Source organism: Macrosteles quadrilineatus, unplaced genomic scaffold (genome assembly GCF_028750875.1).
Source record: "Macrosteles quadrilineatus isolate MER2022 unplaced genomic scaffold, UCM_ALF_1.0 Scaffold_41__1_contigs__length_1036756, whole genome shotgun sequence".
NCBI classification, from domain to species: Eukaryota; Metazoa; Arthropoda; class Insecta; order Hemiptera; family Cicadellidae; genus Macrosteles; species Macrosteles quadrilineatus.
The window spans coordinates 829,456-849,814 of record NW_026542634.1 but is presented as its reverse complement, the minus strand read 5'-3'; the positions used below and the strand labels follow the sequence as shown (position 1 = coordinate 849,814).

Genomic DNA, 20,359 nt, shown 5'->3' with positions numbered 1-20,359 from the left:
GTACGAGATGGGACATCGGTTAGTTTTAATCCCAATAGAAAAGGTTATAGGGTAAAAAGTTGTATCTTAACTAATAAAAAAGTCATAACAATAATAAGTTTAACAAAATCTACATTATACAGCTATTTTCTTCGAAAATCATATGGATTGTTGATAAATAATAGTGTAATTACTTAATTACTCGGCTAAATATTAACCAGATGCATTTTCTTATAAGAAAAAAAAAAAATTATTACAAATACATATGGTTTAAAATGTAAAACACGGCCTCCAAACTACGTATAATAGGCTACTTGGGGTTTCGCCACAATCAAATGCATACCTAATACAGACTACCACTACAAATCCAATTTTAATTATAATGTTATAGGTTATTACAATATGATTATGTAACAGATTCTTATTAAATACAGTTATATGATGATATGATGATTTCTTTATAATGATCCAAATTTCAATGATGACACTTTTTATTCTGTAATGATAATAAAAAATTGGCAAAACTGTTTTCTACCCTTCCGTTGGCAATAAGGCTACATCTACTCAATCTAATGAAATACCAGTGAAAGTAAACTCGATTACTCATCCTGACTATTCTTGGAAAATGTCAAATTCAGCTTCAAAAAGAGAGTGTCATCAGTCCATTGAACCAGTTATTCCAACACAAAACAGATTCAGTATCTTTCAAGACAATTCCACGCACCAGGACTCCCTTGTTATGAATAACAACTGTGAGGATGCTGAAAAGAACTACAAGCGCTCAAGTTACGACAAAAGGACTAACTCAAGACCTACAAGTAAAAAGAAACAAATAAACTATAAATTAACAAATGTTTCTAATCAAAGAATAAAAATAACTGTCTGTTCAGATAGTCAAGGTAGCAGTATTGCTAGCAAGGTTGAATCTTTTAGTTGGGGTAATATCTGTGCCTTTGGTTATGTCAGAGCAAATGCAACTTTGTTGCTAGTTGTTGACTCCACCACAATTGAGGAAAAAACTCCAGTTTTAATCATTGGGGGAACTAATGACAGCCTTGATTCTAGCTTAAATAATATTTACTCGAAACTAGAATCAAAATTAAAACATTTAAGCAAACTACGACCAACATTCATCACTACAATTCCTACCAGGTATGATAAACCATCTTATGACAAAACCACCTCAGATTTAATCCATGCTAATTGTTATATAAGAGAACTGGTATCAAGAATTGAAAACACATATTTAATAGACCTGAGTGACCTAAAACGTTTTCACTACACCAGAAATGGCCTCCACCTGAGAAACAATGGTAGAAAAAAGGTAGCCCACATGATTATTAGTTCTGTGACAAAATGGACCCTCAACGCTCAGCCATCGAACTTCAAATACCGATTATACTCCTGTCCCGGATATCAAAGAAACGCCTCTTTCCATTTTTACAGAAGACCAGCTAAATCAATACAATATTACTGATAAAATTTCTATAATTGATGCCAATATGAAAGATGTAATTAATATTTACAAAACTAATGATAAAGTTGCTTTCGGACACTGCATTTCTGCCGATTTCACCTGCAATCAACAAATGAGTCAAGGTGTGGCAGTCAGCTTTAAGGACATGTATGGAAAACCGACAAGTTCTGATTATTGCAATAAATATTTAACATGCCAAGAACAACAAAATAAAGCAGTAATTTACAGTCTAGTAACTAAGCCCCGATACTACAATAAACCCTATCCTGAAATTTATAATTTGGCTTTTGAAAATCTAACTGATAGTTTAAAAAAAAGAGATTTCCACACTTTCATTTGCTCCCCACTCGGCTGTGTTAGGGACCGTATACTTCCACGTCACTTTGCAGCAGAAATAACTATGTTCCAGCGCAGTACTGGTGCCTTTGTTAAAATTGTAATTCATAATGAAATGTCAAAAAATAATCTTAGAAATGGTTTATCATTCCCTGAATTTCGGACACGAATAGTAGATGCCATAAAATTGGAAGCAACTAGGACTCCACCTACCCAGCAAAGCAGCTCAGAAAAGTCATTTCTATTTCCACAAGTTCCAGCCTTTCCTCAACCTGATGGCAACAATGGTGATCCTGCAACTTCCAACAGCAGCCGTGACCTGCAGCCTGCTCCAAAGTCTCCCAGATCTCCAAAAGTGTGTGACAAGGGGGGTAATAAAGTCAATTCGGGGAATAGTGCAGTGTCAAGTGAAATTCACAAAGAAAATGAAGCTCAAAGACCAGAAAACCCTTTTTTAGCTTTAAGTCAGGAAAAAGTAATAATAAAATAGGTAAAGTGAATAATTTTAGTATTTTACATCAAAACATTAGAGGAATCCAGTCTTCACTTGATTCATTGGAGATCACTCTAGATGAGTTGAACCCTAGTATTGTTGTATTGTCGGACCACAAAATGGTGAGTCCATCGTTGGAGAGACTCAATGTTAATGGGTACAATGTTAGTGCTTGTTTGGCCGTAAAAAAAGTAAGGGGGGGGGTGGGGTCATTGTTTTAACAAAGCCGTACCTTAACTGCAAAGAGATATTAATACCCGAAATTCAAAATCTTATTTCAGAAACAATTTTTAAAATTTGTTTAGTAGAGATTCAAAAAGTTTTGTTAAAAAAAAAGTTACTTATAATTGGCTGTTATAGAAATCCCATAAAACAAAACGAATCAGAATTTATTGAAAGATTAAATACCATGCTTGAAATTCTAAGTTCAAAATTTAAACATGTAATTTTTGTTGGTGATATAAATATAAATATTGATATGTTGGATAAAAGTTACAATAATAGAAATAGATTATTGCATATTGTAAAAGCTAATGGATTTAAGTCATTAATTGATTTCCCCACTAGAATCACTGAATCAACTCAAACCGCAATAGATAATATATTTAGAAAGCAATTATTACAGAGTCATAGGAATCAACACTCAACTCTCAGACCATGATGGTCAAATTCTTGAAATTATCAATAATAGTGAAACTTCCAAATTAAATATTGGTTCAAAGGTCCATTTTGAGTATAAGAGGAAATTCAGCGATGCAAATATTAATCAATTTATTAGGGCACTGGAATTTGAATCATGGGCAAACCTTTACTCATCACCGGTTGAAAGAAAGTACGATACATTTCATCACATTTTTATGTATCATTTTGATAATTGTTTTCCTGAGACTTTGATAAGACAACATACTAACAAAAAATGGATCTCTAATGAATTGAAGTTAGAAAAACAAAATATAACTAATTTCAGAAAATTGGCTAGAGAAGTTAATTGTAAAAAAATGGTTAAAAAACTAGGGAAATGAACAAAAATTTCAGAAAACAATTATACACTGCAAAGAAAAATTACTATAAATCTGTTATTAATAATTCAAATAATGTAAATAAAACCACTTGGAAGATTATCAACTCAGAAGTAGGAAATAAAGCAAAAGATATACAAAACATAATTTTAAAATCAAATGACATTGTATGTACTGAGCCTTCTCTGGTTTGTAACCAATTTAATAATTATTTTGCAGATTTAATTGAGGATACTTCAATATGCAGAATGGAGCAAACTCAAGTTGAGACAGAAAATAGTTCAGAATATGATTTGTTGTTAATTAGTACTAACAATTTTAAATTTAGCTTTGTTGATGAGAAGGAAATTGATTACATTTTAAACCACCTAAAAAATTCTTTTAGTACAGGATATGATGGTAAGTGGTACTCCTAAAAAAAGCAAGATTCGTATTACTTAAACCAATCACTCACATCATTAACTCTTCATTAGATTCTGGTATTTTTCCTGATAAAACTTAACGTAGCAAAATTAAAACCGCTTTTCAAAAAAGGGGACAAGTACTTAGTTTCAAACTACAGACCAATAGCACTGTTTCCCGCTATTTCTAAAATTTATGAAAAAGTAATCTCTAATCAACTAGTAAATTTTTTGAAAAGAATTGCCTTTTTAAAGGATGTCAACATGGTTTCCACAGTGGTAGATCTGTAATAACAGCTGCCACAAAGTTTGTTGAATCTATTATTGATAGTTTGCACAGTAAATTAAAAGTAGTAGGATTATTTATGGATTTAAGTAAAGCCTTTGATTCAATATCACACGACCTTTTACTTTCAAAGCTAAGCAAATTAGGGATAAAGAACAATGCATTAAAGTTACTTAAGTCTTACCTTTCCAACAGAAAACAGTTTGTAGAAATAATTCACCAAAACAACAAAAACTATAAAATTCATTACCGATCCTCTATTAGAGATGTGAAATTTGGAGTGCCTCAGGGGTCCATCTTAGGCCCTTTATTATTCATTTGTTACTTTAGAGACTTTCCCCAACTCAGTGACTTGAGTGAACTTTGCCCATATGCTGATGATACTAATTTGAAAATCACTGCAAAACCAAATGATGAAATTGAACTTAAGGCAAATTCCGATATAGCTGTGTTAAATAATTTTTTAATTCTAATAATTTGCTTCTTAATCCAGATAAGACAAATTTCATTAGTTTTCAAACTCGAGAATTCGGGGATCAAAATAAACCAGTCATCAAACTCGAGAACACAGAAATTCGAATTAGTTAGAATTAGTTCTAATTAATTCTAATTAATTAGTAATTAGTTAACCGATGATCCAATACACATGTATTTCCAACTAATAAATGACAATGTAATTTCTAAAACAGATGAGATTCACTTAATAAGTCCATCTATTAGTCATGCTGTAAACATGCTGCAAGACTATCACCATGTGTTAGATAGTTGGAGCATAAAACAAAAACAATGCTTAATAGTGCCAGTAAATGATAGCAAGGACTGTCAAAATGCTGATAAGGGGAGTCATTGGAGTTTGCTAGTATATATTAAAAATAAAAATGAATTTTATCACTATGATTCATTAGGAACTGCTAACCACTCTGCTGCCCTAAACATTGTTAATAAACTCAGTGATTACCTGGGAATACAAACAAAAGCAATCTTACATACACTTGAAGGATCAGTCCAATCAAATAGCTATGACTGTGGAATTCATTTAATCTTAGCAGCTGAAGCAATTATTCAAAACTTAAATTATGTAACGACAAATAAAAAACTACCAAAATTTGACCAAAATGATTGTATTAAAAAAAGAGCTTTTTTAGCACTTGTGCTACAAAACAGGAATTTTGTTACGGCAGATGTATTAAATACATTAATGATGAATCCAGATGTACATGCTAAAACAAGTGATGAAAATGTTAAAATCTTGGAGGACAAATGTGTACAAAATGATAATCTAAAGGAAAATATTAAAATAAATATATCACACAAGAAACAACATTTACCCAGCAATATAAGCATTTCAAAAAGCAAGCAAGGTGCGGATAAACCATCAAGAATAATGATTTATGGTGATAGTCATGCTAAAGACTGTGTCCTAAATTTACAACGCATTAGTAACAGCGTTGGTGCTGATGTGTCCAGTCTGGTTAACCCTGGAGCCCCGTTATCCTACATCTACAAGAAATATTAGTTCTAAAAAGTCTTCTTTTACTAAACGAGATGTGATTGTGGTTGTCGGCGGAACAAATAGTATTGATGAAGACAGTGTGGATACATGTAAAATGATTGAAGACCATATTGAAGACCTTAAACACACAAATGTTGTCCTAACTACCGTTCCATATAGATATGATCAACCAGAACACAACACAAAGATAAATACACTTAACAAAAATATATATGAAATGGTAAAGAAACATCCAGAAGTGTCATTTGTTCCCATAAATAACCTTTTAAGCAGAGAACATTACACCTATCATGGCCTTCACCTAAATAAAAAAGGTAAGGAACTGTTATGGAACATCATTGCTCTTCATGTAACAATCAAGCTGCACAATTCTTTAAACGGATCAACATTTGTAACCAGCAAAGTTAGTTATTCACCAGCGTCAGACAGAGTAAAAGAAAATGAGTTGGAGCATGAAGAGATCTGTGAGGCCCAGACTGACAACAGAGGCAGCAGCCTGTGCCAGACTCCACAACTCGTCCATGGACCAGATATTGTCAGCTCACCCTTCCTCGGCTTCTCCACTCCAGACATCATGAGCCAAGACAATTTAAAAAACATCAGAAACAAAACAAATCCAAAAAAAACCTAGGTGGGTCACTGACAGAGTTAGTTTTAAATGTTTTATTTTGGAATGTTCAAGGAATAGGAAATAAAATTGATGTTAAAGAGCATTTTCTCCATACTAATGATGTAAATGTATTATGTATAGCAGAACACTGGTTAAATAAGGATGAAATGAAAATGTTAAATATAAATAATTTTAGTCACATTAATTCTTTCTGTAGATCTAATATGTCAAAAGGAGGCTGTGCAATTTTTACTAAGTATATAGATAATGTTAAAACTTTAGAAAATGTAAATAAGTTATCATCTGAACATGTTTGTGAAATATCCACTGCATATTTTTTATCACAAAAGTTGGTTTGTATTTGTATTTACAGACCAAACAAAAAATATCTTAAGGAATTTTTAAATATTTTGTTTGAGTGTTTAATGTTAGTAAATAAGCTTAATGTTGATATTATTCTATGTGGTGATTTTAATGTGGATTTCTTTGATATTGACTGTAATCAACGAAAAGAAGTAACTAATACATTTAATGCTTTTAATCTACATTTGGTTACATTAGAAATCACTAGGCCTAATATGAGAAAAGGTCAAATTGTCAAACTTGGAACTTGTATTGATAACATTGCAACCAACATTCACAGAGATAACAGGACTGGTTGTGTTGTTCCCACCCTTGTATCAGATCACTATGCAATTATGTTATCTACTAGATTACATTCCAGGAGTATGAATGGGCAAAATAGTTTTAAGATCTCACGGCCCATTAATAAAATGAGTGGTGTTTTATTATGTTCAAATTTAAGTAAAGTAAATTGGCTTAGTGTTTATTCATTAGAAACATTAAATGAGAAATTTGACCTGTTTTTGAATATTTTTTAAGTGTTTTAGATTTTACAATGCCAATCAAATTGGTAGCAGATAAGAGTAGTGAGGATAAATATGACAACCGCTGGTATACAAATGAATTGCAGTGTTTGAAACAAAAATGTATTGAGTTTTTGGATGAATTTAAAATGACAGGTAATAAAACATGCAAAGAGGAATATAAGATAACTAAAAGAACATACAGAAAACTTATTAAAGAAGCAAAAGTAAATTACAACTCAAACAAAATATCTACAGCAAAGAATAAGTCGAAAGAAATGTGGAGTATAATAAATAAAAAAGTTAGTGTCAATAGAAAAAGCAAAAGTAAAAATTCTCTCGACCCTCAATCTTTAAATAACCATTTCTTAGACTCTGTAAACAATTTGATTAATAATTTATCTACATCGAACAAATCTTCTGAGGTCTATATTAATGTGTTGAGGGGTATGGACACAATGACAGATATTAGTTTTAAATTAAAACCATTTTCTGTTGAACAGGTATTTGAGAAAATTAATAGGCTAAGTAGTAGTAGATGTCTAGATGTTTATGGATTAAACTCAGATATTATGAAAATGGCTGCAGTGTATATAGTTGAAGTACTCACTTATTTATTTAATCTTTGTATTGTTGAGGGTATATATCCTGATTGTTTAAAATGTGTTAAAGTAATTCCTGTACATAAAACCGGTGATAGATTAGATTTAAATAACTATAGACCCATCAGTATTATTCCTGTTATTAGTAAAGATTTTGAAAGTTTGATAAATGACCAAGTTGTATCGTATTTTGAAGGAAATGATCTATTTAATTTCAGTCAATTTGGTTTTAGAGCAAATAGAGGAAACTAAAGATGCAGTTCAGAATCTAATTTCTTATTGTTTAGATGAGTTAGAAATGCAAAATAATGTTTCGTTGAAATTTTATGATATGAAAAAAGCTTTTGACACTGTGTCCCATGATCTACTACTACAAAAACTTGCCTTTTATAAGTTTGAAGAAAATACTTTAAAATTTTTTGAATCATATCTGTATAAAAGATATCAAAGTGTTTATTGCAATGGTGTTTTTTCTGATTTTAAAGAGGTGTTACATGGTGTCCCACAGGGCTCAATTTTGGGCCCAGTATGCTTCATCATTTACATTAATGATTTGCCTAAAAATATTCTAAACCTCAATGTTAAGCCTTATCTTTTTGCAGATGATTTAGCAATACAAATTCAAAGTGAGAATTTGCTAAATTCAACAGTAATGGCATACAAAGCAGATAGCTTAATCAAAGACTGGTGTAAGGCCAATAAATTGTTTTTAAATGTAGAAAAAACTCAAGATTTATGTATTAGTTTTAATAATAGGCATAATAAAAAATGTGTAAAATGTTTAGGTGTTTTTATAGAATCTAACTTAAAGTGGAAAGTTCATATTGATTATACAGCTAAAAAACTTAATAAAGGAATATTTATAATAAACATGCTTAAGAACAGTGTAGATTTTAATACCTTGAAATGCATTTACTATGCACATATACATTCCCATCTAAGTTATGGAACAATTGTATGGGGAGGTAGTAATTATAAAAAAAAACTTTTGTCATTGCAAAAACGAGCAATAAAAATCATGTACAATGTTGATTTTAGAACACACTGTAAACCATTATTTAGGGAGGCTAATATTTTAACTTTACAAGCAATGTATATTTTAGACTGCCTTGTGTTTGCAAAAAATAGTTTTAGTAAAACAGACACACATGAAAATGTACACAGTTACAACACACGAAACCGCTGCAATTTTATATCTAGACAGTGTCGATACAGCACCACAGCTACTAGTTTTATTGAAAAATCCAATCAGTATTATAATATGTTACCTAATAGAATAAGATGTTTTAATTGTTTTAAATTTAAAATAGTACTTAAAAACTACCTGTTAAACCTGTGTCCATATAGAGAAATAGACTTTATAAACGATGTTAAATTAAACCTTAGTTAAAACCTTTAGTTCTAAGACATTTCCTTGACTGTGCCATGCATGTAAACCAGTGTAACGGCAATAAAGCATTCTTATTCTTATTCTTATTCTTATTCTAAGTATAGACAACATTAAATTCTTGGGATTGGAAATTGACAAAAATCTGAAATGGAACAGTCACGTTAAAAAGTTACTTGCCAAAATCACATCAGGATTATATGCTTTATCTAGATTGAAACCCTTATGTGAAAAACAAACTCTAAAAGTTATATATTTTTCATATATCCACTCAAGTATATCTTTTGGGATTTCACTTTATGGTGCAACTAGTGATTACAATTTGATTTCTATTCTAAAAAAGCAAATGAAAGCTATTAGAATCATCTGCAATTTAGATTTTGAATCTTCTGTTAATAAAGAACATTTTAAATCAGGAAATATAATGACAATTTACGGAATGTACGTTTTTGAAACAATTTTATCAGTAAAGGACAGACTTCATGATTTGGAACGAGTTGGGGATAGTCATAATTATTTCACCAGAAATCGGGAAAACCTTGCAATTGGCCACCATAGTCCAGAGCTTTTTGAGAAAAAACCCATATATGCGGGATCAAAATTTTATAATAATCTCCCAATCTAAATTAAACCAGAGACTTCCAAAACAATACCTAAAAATAAATTAAAAAGATTTCTCATCAGCAAGGCTATTTTTTCTTTTGAAGAGTTGGATAGTCTTTTAGGTCAAAAACTAATTCAGGATATGTATTTTTTGTTTACAATTTATAAAAAAAAAAAATGTAATTTTGTGAAATTTTGTTTTTATTTTCTTATGTTAGAAATGTATTTAATAAATATTAGGCCTAATTGCAGCTGAACTGTTGACACTATTCAATGTATTTTGTACAAGAGATGAATAAAGTAGTTTTGAATTGAATTGAATTGAAATAAAAAACATTTACAAAAATAAATACCTTATAATAAAAAATATGGTAAATCTCTTTATTCTATCCATAACAATTACACTGGTTAATCATATTATTTGTTGAATTGAAATAGGTAGGCTAACTTTTGTAAGTTGGTGAAATTTAACTTTAATTGCCTAATCCACTAGTCACTAAGAAAAAACGTATATAAACACCAGCCACACACAATAAAAAAAAAAACGTATGTAACTTATAATAAAATGTATTGAAATTTAAACTATTTAAATAACTATTAAAAGTTATAAACGAATGTTATTTGTATAAATAAAACACAATAAATGTTAGTAGTCTTATAAACTGTACAAATACTTTCACAACCCTGATATCACAGAGTTGGAAGGCAATGATCTTTGGGGGGATTAACAGTTGTGCCGATATCAGCAGCAATGCGCAGCAATTATGACGCAACTTATCGGACGAACCCCAAGGCGTTTGGAGGCCGTGTTTTACATTTTAAACCATATGTATTCGTAATAATATTTTTTTTCTTATAGGAAAATGCATCTAGTTAATATTTAGCCGAGTAATTAAGTAATTACACTATTATTTATCAACAATCCATATGATTTTTGAACAAAATAGCTGTTTAATGTAGATTTTGTTAAACTTATTATTGTTATGACTTTTTTATTAGTTAAGATACAACTTTTTACCCTATAACCTTTCCTATTGGGATTAAAACTACGTTTTACCCGATGTCCCATCTCGTACCGTTATCGAGCTACAGTCGTTCCAATGCATAGCGCGTTCCGCCATCTTTGCCCCCCTCCCCCCAAGTTCTCGACCACCTGAAAAGTAGGCGACATGCATATTTTTTATCACCACAGTCCATATTACAACTATCAGCAAAGATATTTGATATTACTTCTTTGCGACACTCACAAATTAATTATACTTTCGGTAAAAAAAACTACACGAAAAGTCCATTTTTACATATTTTATACAATAACTTGTTTATTTATAGAGATACGACATCGGACCCAATACCATTATTGTAGTCCACATTTTTAGGAATTACAACAACGTTTTAACCGATGTTCTATCTTTTACCGTTTTTGAAATATCAGCGTTTTAACGCATAGGCAAACCGCCATGTTTGCCCCCTACCCCCTACCTTATAGATCACTTTTGAAATAGGCGACATACGTAATTTTGATCACGACAGTCCATATTACAATAATAAGCAATAACATTGCGTAAACCCCCTTAGCTCCTGGACAATCTATGTATTTTACATTAAACGTTAAATAAAGTCATAGGTCTGTGACTATATTAACAAGTACATTATTAACAGAAATAAATAAGTTAAAGAATTTCCATTAGCACATTAACAGATACAAAATATCAATTATGGAAATCAATTCACAAAATGGCAGCGGTACGTGGCGGGAATGGGATAGTCCACACCGAAGCAGCAGGCAGCGGAACGTGGGACGTCTCCTCAGTTCATATTCAGCTTAGTTTAGTGAATGTTTATATTATTGTGTCTCATGAGTTCAAGTTATGAATCTGAGGCCACAAGATAAGAAGTTTTAGGAAAATGCTAGCAAAAGCTGAGGATGAAGATATAGGTGGAAGAGAGCAGTCCATTTTTGTGTTAATGAAATTTATAAATCTATAAATTTATTTGGCGAGTAGGCCTACCATTCCCCTATGCTGGATCTAAGAAAAAACTAAAGGCGGTTCTATATTAATTGATTTTAGAATGACCATCGCATGTATTAATGAACTCCTGGGTTTTATAACAGAAGTCATACTAAACGGCATAAGGCCCTGGGTACAATACGAGCGGCAAGCGGCATGAGCGGCACCGCTCTGATATCGGGTCTCATTTAATTGCATGTAAACTTGTTGAGGGTGGCCACGATTCGTCTGAGCGGCGTTTTTGTGAAAATCGGTTTTGACTTGGAACCATGAGCGGCGCTGAGTGGTGCCGCTTACCGCCGCTCAGACGTATCGGCGGTAAGCGGCACCACTCAGCGCAACTCATGGTTCCAAGTCAAAACTGATTTTCGCAAAAACGCCGCTCGCCGCTCAGGTGAGTCATGCTTCAGTTCGGCCTAAAATGACAGGGAAACAGCAGCAAACATGCAATTTGGGTCGATATGTGAGGTGCAGTCAAGAAAATGTTTGTGGGATAACCAGCACGGAAGTTTTAAAACACTTCAGTCACCAGAAAATTATGGGACCAAGTTAGTGTTAAGGTTTTTCTAAAAACTTAGTTTTTATTTAAAGTCAAACAATTGTCAGATAGTAAAAATAGTTGCAATACGTCTTGCAGGTAAGTATAGTTTACCATTTTCGACTAAAACTGGGGAAATTTGATGAGTGTTATAAATGTGCCGCTTGTATCGTAACCACCCCCGCCTCTTAAGTGCCGCTCGCCGCTCGTATCGTGCCCGAGGCCTAAGAGCCATGTGGTCTCGCGGCGGTGCGAGCGGGAAAATCAAACATGTTTGAAACTGGTGGGATGACAGCAGCAGTGCAGCTCTTGTGTGGTTGGTTACATTTATCACCAATGTTTTAAAATCTGGCGCGGAAATTCGTCCCGATACCGTTCCGCTCCCAACGTTGTCCAGCTTCGGTTTGGACGAGCTTTTAAATAAAAGGCCAAATTTAGATTGCATGTTATGCATGCAAGATTGGTGATCGTCTTCTTTAAAAGACTCGTAAAAGAAAATCAATATTAACTGCTATGTTTGAACATTGTTTAAATTGCAGCTGAATTTATCTTGTTTGTTATAGCTTTTGTTTAATAGTTTTGTTACCTAATATGAGTTCAGTTCTATTTTATTAAAATAATTTCACCTTAATAATTTATGTATTTCATTCAAACATGAAATTAACATCTAATGTAAGGCATATATGGAATGGAATATTTTAATTGATATTTACATGGAATGAAAATTTCACCTGATGATAAACGCAGGTTCTCTGTAGAACTGTAGCCGCAGAAGCAAATAGGTTAGGCCTCCATAAGGGTAAGCATACGTGGATGCATACAGTACATAACGACTTGGTATTGTTGTGCACGGCAGGAGAGTGGGCTGTGTATGACAAGTCAAAACTCTAGATATTGTGTTTGACAGACAATAACCTTATTTAGGCCTACACCACATGCCTTAGGAAGAGCTGGTTGTACAGATTCAAAGTTTTCCTTAATGCAGTTCCCTATTAACTTACTGTTAGTTTTTACTTAATCTCCAAGCCTATGGAAATGCTGTAGCAAATCTGGAGAGGAAATAGACAGATTTCAAAAACCGAAAAACTCTGCAATTTGTTTTAGGCTATTATTGGCCTCAGGTGATTTGATTATGTCTCTCTATAGCATAGCAGCTGGAAGGGTGCTATCCAGACTTTTTGTAGGGAGTGCAGAGTGGACAGGTGTGTTTATCTTATTTTCGCTCTATATACTACCTACAATGAATTTGTTTCATAGTTAAATTATTTTAGTCTCAAGACCATTGTGCAGAAAGAACGTAAACAGTTAAACTTATAACTTCTCTATTCATGAAAAAAACCATGTCTTTACAGTTAGGTAGTCTGCCAAACTGTTTAAATCTTTTTGTAAACTTTTTACTAGGGTAGAACACATCTGGTATTCCAGTAGAGATCCTTAAGTTCTTTGCTGAGATCAATCCTTGACTTATTAGGCTCGGTAGCCCAAGTGTGGCTAACTTAAGTCGCTGGCTACCCTCGTGTAACAACATCCTTAAGAATCAATGCCCCATGACAGGTGGAGCAGCCAGTTTTGTAGATGGGGACGTCACCAGGCTACCTCATGTTATAAAGGCCTTAAGGAGAAGGTGACCTTAAAATGTGCCGAGGCCATACTTTGGGCTAAGATGGTTGATTGGGATCGGCATCAATGGATTACAATTTTTATAAGAAAAGCCCATGGGGAGTAATGCAATGGCCTAAGTTAGCCCCATGTTAGAACCTAGCTTTAATGTGCTAAACAGTTCCACGCTAGTGTTCAACAAAATGAGGGGTTTTTTCTTAGCTGGTGGCTTGTCTGTAGGACATTGAACTCATGGGAGCCTGGCACTTATTAAGCTGCGGCTCCACTTGCCGTAAATTGTCGCGCTGCAAATTGTAGCGCGCTACACGCTACAGTTGGTGGCTCCACTAGCAGCAGAGTGCGAACTACAATCTGCAGCGTCCTCAGATGCACCGTGGCTCCACTAGCAGTTTAGTGTAGCGCCGAGGTAAACGTGGCCCTGGATCATGCCGCAAATTAACATTCGTAGTGTTGTTATCAAGACGACTCCGATCACAGCAGGAAAATGGTGGATCCATCCAATATTAAGCAACGGAAAGTCCGAAGGGATGTTCCACACATTGCATACTAGCCTAAATTACAAAAGTATTCAGACAAGTTTTTTTAATATTATCGAATGCCCCAAAACTCCTTTGATTCCTTAATAGAATCAGTATCAACACGTTTTAAGAAGGATACCAAACTAAGAGAAGCAATTGGAGTAGAGGAAAGGCTTTCAGTGACATTAAGGTAATTTTAGGGTACTGAATTTTAACTAATTAATTTTATACAGTGAACCCTCGCTTCAACAATCCTTGTTGTGTCGAATTACTCTACTATAATGGTCATGTTATCGTTATCTCTATTTCTATTCTATTTTAATTTTATTACACTCATTCTCTCTCAGAAGTAAGTTAATATTTCTAAGTAACCAATGTAGGGTGTTTTTTCCTTCCACCATGAGGGTGGATATTAATGAGTTTCGTAAGTTTTTGTTGTAGCCTACCTAATAATAATAATCTAAAACAGCCATTATGAGCTTTTTTATTATAGGGCTAGTAGGCTAATCATAACAATTGTACGACTGCTGCATTTAAAAACAAATTGAATGTTAGGCCTATTTGTTTCTCCAATCACTACTGTATTACTTTATAATACAAAGTAGGAAACCTCTAGACACAACCTATATAAATCAAGATTCCCACACTCCCGATGTAATAATTTAATAATTTCTAATATAATAATTTCACAGTCCAGTTCAGGCTCTAAAATAAAAAAACTAAGGACACTAAACAGTCGATATTGATTGTAACGTGTGTCTTGTGCCTGTATGCTGGTCGGCTGTACGTACACTGACTTGGCGCGGCACTACAATCTACAGCTAGTGGAGCCACCTGTTGGCTGCAAAATGTAGCACAAAAATTGTCCAAGTTCCATTCCCACGCGACGCTACATTCTACAGCGAGCCGTAAAATGTAGCGCGCTGAAGACTGTCGCTAGTGGAGCCACCTTCGTTTGATCGCTGCATTCCCATTTCCTCAACTGACCAGCTACAATTTGCAGCGCGGCAATCTAAGTTACGGCAAGTGGAGCTGTGGCCTAAGAGAACATGACCCTGAGTTTTTAAATGCATTTTCACTTCCTTGCCACAAAAAAGGAGGTTAACTTATTAAATCATTGTAAATATGATAAAAAGTTATAAAGATTAATTGGTATAGTATATGATCAACAACAAAGAAGGTCAAGGTAAAGAACCAACTATTGTTAAACCCTATTGAACCAACGTAACAGGCTTTATAGCGTGTCATTAATTGACCCTCGGTTAAATTTGTGCTTCAGCCAAGCGTTTACACTACAGTAGTATAGTATAGCCCTACCAAAATGTGATTTGAGAAAATAGTTAAAGTTATCACTAACCTTAATTTATGGTAGGCTATTGTCCAGGTTTGCTAGCAAGATGCTGATATATTTTCCAACAGTTACACGTTGTATGGCACTAAATTAATAGTAATTACTGACTGAACTTTAAAAATGTGTTTAATTAGTTGTTTTTAGAGAAAAACATTTGTAAATAAATAAATAATAAATCTTTCTTTACATTCTTCTTCTTTCTCGAATCCTGCCAGTGCCAGGCCAGATGGCCAGATGGTGGTTTAGTGTTACCACACCACTGTGGTTAGGGTTCACTTACACTACGAATCATAGACCCTATGAGCCTCCAAATATGTAATAATTCTTAAAACAAATGAAATGGCTCACTTACTCTACGGATCATAGACGAACCTCGTAGGCTCGTAAATAATATTGAAGGTTCACTTGTACTACAGGCTCGTATATGATACGAGCCTATCGAAAATATATAATAAATGAGTGGGGTTCACTTACTCTAAGGATAATACTGCCTATGAGCCTCGTGTCTTATATTTTACAAAATACAGTTGGTAGTTTCGCTTACTCTACAGATCATACACTACAGATACTACAGACATAGATAAAACATACTCCCTTAGTAGATTTCTCATCCTTATGGAACAGCTGAAGACAATTTTATTGTTAGTTCATGTACGGTTTATGTAGAGGTCGTGTTTTGTTTACAATTTGTTTCCCGTTATTACAGCCATTTAAAACCTCGTTTAACCAAATAATACGATCTAATCATAAATAATAACTTGTCCCCTAGTTATATAACCAAACAGTAAAGCACAAATCAAGAAAGAACCCCATATTTCAGACCACTGTGCTATCTCAATAGAAATAAGCCTACCTGAAATTATCTCAAACCAAAATAGTATCTCAAACCAAAATAAAACCTTAGAAAAAAGAATAATTACTGATGAAAATCTTCATGAACTTAAAATAAGGCTACAGTCAGAGGACTGGAACTCAGTATATGATGCTCCTGATATTAATACCAAATATGATAGCTTTATAGAAACATTCAAATATTATTTTGATATCAGCTGCCCGAATAAAAAAACAAAACTTAATCTTAGTCGCAAAGGAAAAAACAAATGGATGAACAATGAGATAATAGCTGCTAAGGAAAAAATGTTCCAACAATACTCTGTATGGAGGCTGACAGGAATGATATCTGACAAAGAATTATACCTAAAGCTTAAAGATAAATATAAAAACAAAATACAGGAAAGTAAAATAAAATGGGCACACGATTGCATATCCAGCTCAAAAAATAAATCTAAAGACTCTTGGAAGATTATAAACAGCATTAGGCCAAAAGAAAATTCAGACTGTAATAATATTATACTGAATATTGACGGTAACAAAATAGAAAATCCTATAGAAGTGTGTGAAACCCTAAATGACTATTTTGTTAATGTTTCGAAGCTTGTTAACAAGGATCAGGAAACCCATGCCTTATCTGGTTTTAGGAGGAATGGCACTGCTGAACTTGGACAATTTCATTTGATTACATCTGCTTACCTTCTGGATTTGTTCTCAAAGCTACCATCTAAACACTCTAGTGGTGTAGATGGAATCAGTATGCATGTCCTAAAATATTGTAGGGAGGAAGTGGCAGTTCCTCTTACCCACATTGTCAATTTTTCACTGACATCTGGAATTTTCCCTCAGAATTGCAAAATTGCAAAAATAAAACCAATTTTTAAAAAGTCAGACAGAACTGATCCGGGGAATTATCGCCCAATCTCTCTCCTACCAGTCGTTTCAAAATTGATTGAGACAGTTGTTTCGGAGCAACTTAGCAACTTCTTGGAAAAAAATAACATATTGTGTGACAGACAATATGGTTTTAGACGCAACAAATCAACAAAATTGGCACTCATTGATTTCCAGTATAGACGCAATGGAGGCTGGAGAGACGGTAGTTGGTTGTTTTGCTGATCTCTCCAAAGCCTTCGATTGTGTCGAACCTGCAATTCTATTGGAAAAATTGGCATCAATTGGAATCTCAGGACTTGCGCTGAAGTGGCTCACATCCTATATGAGCAACCGATTCCAAGTCACTGAGATTCAAAAAAACTCAAATTCAAAAACTGAAAGAATTTCATCAACAAAAAAATTGATCTCCAATGGCGTCCCCCAGGGATCTGTCCTTGGACCTCTCCTTTTCTTGATCTACATCAACAACATCACAGATACTGTTCCGCAGGACAGCGTCTACCTCTTTGCGGATGATACAACGTTGTTCGTAAGGGGAACTGACGACGCGGCCCTGGAGGCAGAATCTAATCAAAGAGCAAATGATTTGGCTGACTTTTTTTCCTCAAACAAACTCAAATTAAATTCACAAAAAACAGGATACATGTGCATCCAAACTGCAAAAAGACAAAATTCAAAAAATAATAGGACTCCGAACCTATTAATTGGAGAGGATCAAATTCAAATTTCAAAAACTGCCGACTTTTTGGGGGTGAGATTGGACGATAAATTGAGCTGGGATGCACAAATAAAAAAACTGGAGGGGTCTATGGCTCGAGGGGTCTTTGTACTCCGAAGAATAAGAACCTTCGGAAACCTGGCTCTCTCTAAACTTGTGTATTTTGGCCTAATAGAACAGCACATTTTGTATTCAATCATTCTATGGGGAGCTGTTAAGAAGAATATTGACCAGATCTTTGTCTGGCAGAATATGGCAGTAAGAGCAATCTTGGGCATGCCGCCTCGGACCAGCTGCAAAAATGTTTATAAAGAACTTGGCTTTCTCACAGTCCCTTCACTTTATATCTATGAATCAGTTTGCTATATAAAATCACAGAACATTAAACCAACTTTTACAAATCACACTTACAACACACGAACAAAGGGCACACATGCAGTCCAACATAAACTCACAAAATTTGAACACAAACCAGATTACATGGGAATGAAATTGTACCAGGCCCTACCGAAAAAATTACTTGAAATTCAGAGCTTAACAAAATTCAAATCAGAATTAAAAAAATATCTAGTAGAGTTAAGTTTAGAGGACATAGACAGTTACCTAGATGGTGACAAAAATTAGTATTAAGCTGGTTATTCTTTGTATTAACCCTGACCTGTCCAATTCCTTAAGGCAAAGGACTACGGACGGAGAGATCATGTATCATGTATGTATTAACCCTAAAATAATGGTAACAAAGTTTCATCGACACTAGCGCCTTTGTGTCACGTACATGAACTAGACACGAAAAACGTGCTTCAAAATTTACAATGGGATGAGAAGTCTACTTGTGTTGGTTAGTCTATGCTACAGATCATCACGGAACCAGGCTCTGGGGCCATTCTTCTGGTGTAAGTAAAATTCTAGTGTCGCAAAAGGAGGTTGTCAGGGTTCTGAGTGGAGCCCAGTACCTGGAACACTGCCTTCCTTTGTTAAAAAAAAACCGCATCATGACTGTATACAATGTATATCTTTCAATGTCTTTTAGAAATTAAGACAAATGAATTGCACCTTTTGAGAAACAACCAAGTACATAACTATGCCACAAGAAATTGTTTAAATGTTTTTGCGCATAGACACAGGTTGAGCAGAACAATTAAATGCTTTCCTGTTTCAGGTTACAGATTTTTCAACCATCTACCAGTAGCCATAAGGGACTTGCCTGTTTCAAGGTTCAAGGCAGTAATGAAGGACTGGTTGATAGAAACCCCTTATGACCTGTCTGAATTTTTTAAAGTAGAACTACCAGTTTTGTTATAGGTAATGCTCTTGCACTGCCTTGCATGGCTATTTTCTTGCTCGTTTTTTGCATGGTTTTGCTTCAGTTTTGTTTAGCATGGTTTTGTTTGGTTCCTTATTATTATATTTATCTAACTTGCATTTATTTGTGAATCAAGAGATGAACTATTTATGATTTATTTTGTATTGTAAGTGACTTAGTCTATTGCTTTGCTTAATGGCCTAATAAATCATTGAATCATATAGTGCATATGAGTGTAAAAATTATTTTATGTAAAATGTGGATTATTATTACTTTAGCAGGGAGGTGACCTTTCTCCGGAACGAGGACAATAAGTCGTGGAAGTAGTCCAGGTGGATTGCGACATCACTCCCAGTACGTAGAAGTCTCTATAGGCCACTTTTTGATGCATAGTACGTGGTGGTAGCGTCGGCAGATAATCGTTTTAGAACGGGTTCCTATCGGTATGCAAGTGGGTGCCATGGTATCCGGGCAGTCCAGGAGGCCATTGACCAAATTGAAGAGTGTCAGTAGCTGAGTGGTGCCGCCTCACGTGTAGAGGGGTGAGGCCAAAAAGAGATTCAACCTCGCTTGCCTCACTCACAGGGGTACGTATAGGTAGTCAAACCTAAGCCTGCATCCAAGAAGTCTGACGAAGTGGTGCTCGATGCTTTCCAACTGGTTAATGTGGTTCAGTAGATGAGGGGACCAAATTGTGGATCCATACTCAAGTATTGGAAGAACAAGAGCTTTATACAAGGTACAACGAGAGTAAGGGGTGAGTTGAAACCCTTTGTCGATCTTAGGATGAATCCATCAGAGAGTTTGCTCTTGCTTAGTGATGTGCGTAATGTGCTCGATTGGATTTAGCGATAGTGTCATATAATAACTCCCAGATCTTCAAATTTGGAAACCCTCTTTAGAACTGATTCATTGCTCGTGAATTGAGAAGTCTGAACACCGTTAGAATGAGATAACTACACATTTGTCCACATTACTCCAGTCTTCAATGTTGCTAAGAGA

The 20,359-nt window shown here is 34.3% G+C and overlaps 1 protein-coding gene across 2 annotated transcripts in view; it reads right to left on the bottom strand.

Annotated features, from left to right (window-relative positions):
• The window catches only part of LOC129005892 (inhibitor of growth protein 3-like), a 38,025-nt gene extending 22,202 nt beyond the window's left edge, over positions 1 to 15,823 (bottom strand). The window contains exon 1 of one of the 2 annotated variants that reach the window (XM_054434929.1): positions 15,615 to 15,823. The gene's annotated coding sequence lies outside the window, so the exon portion shown is untranslated. Of the gene's footprint in view, positions 1 to 12,850; positions 13,398 to 15,614 lie in introns of those variants that run through there. The other variant, XM_054434930.1, reaches the window with a different exon arrangement.
• Between the last annotated feature and the right edge of the window lie 4,536 nt (positions 15,824 to 20,359).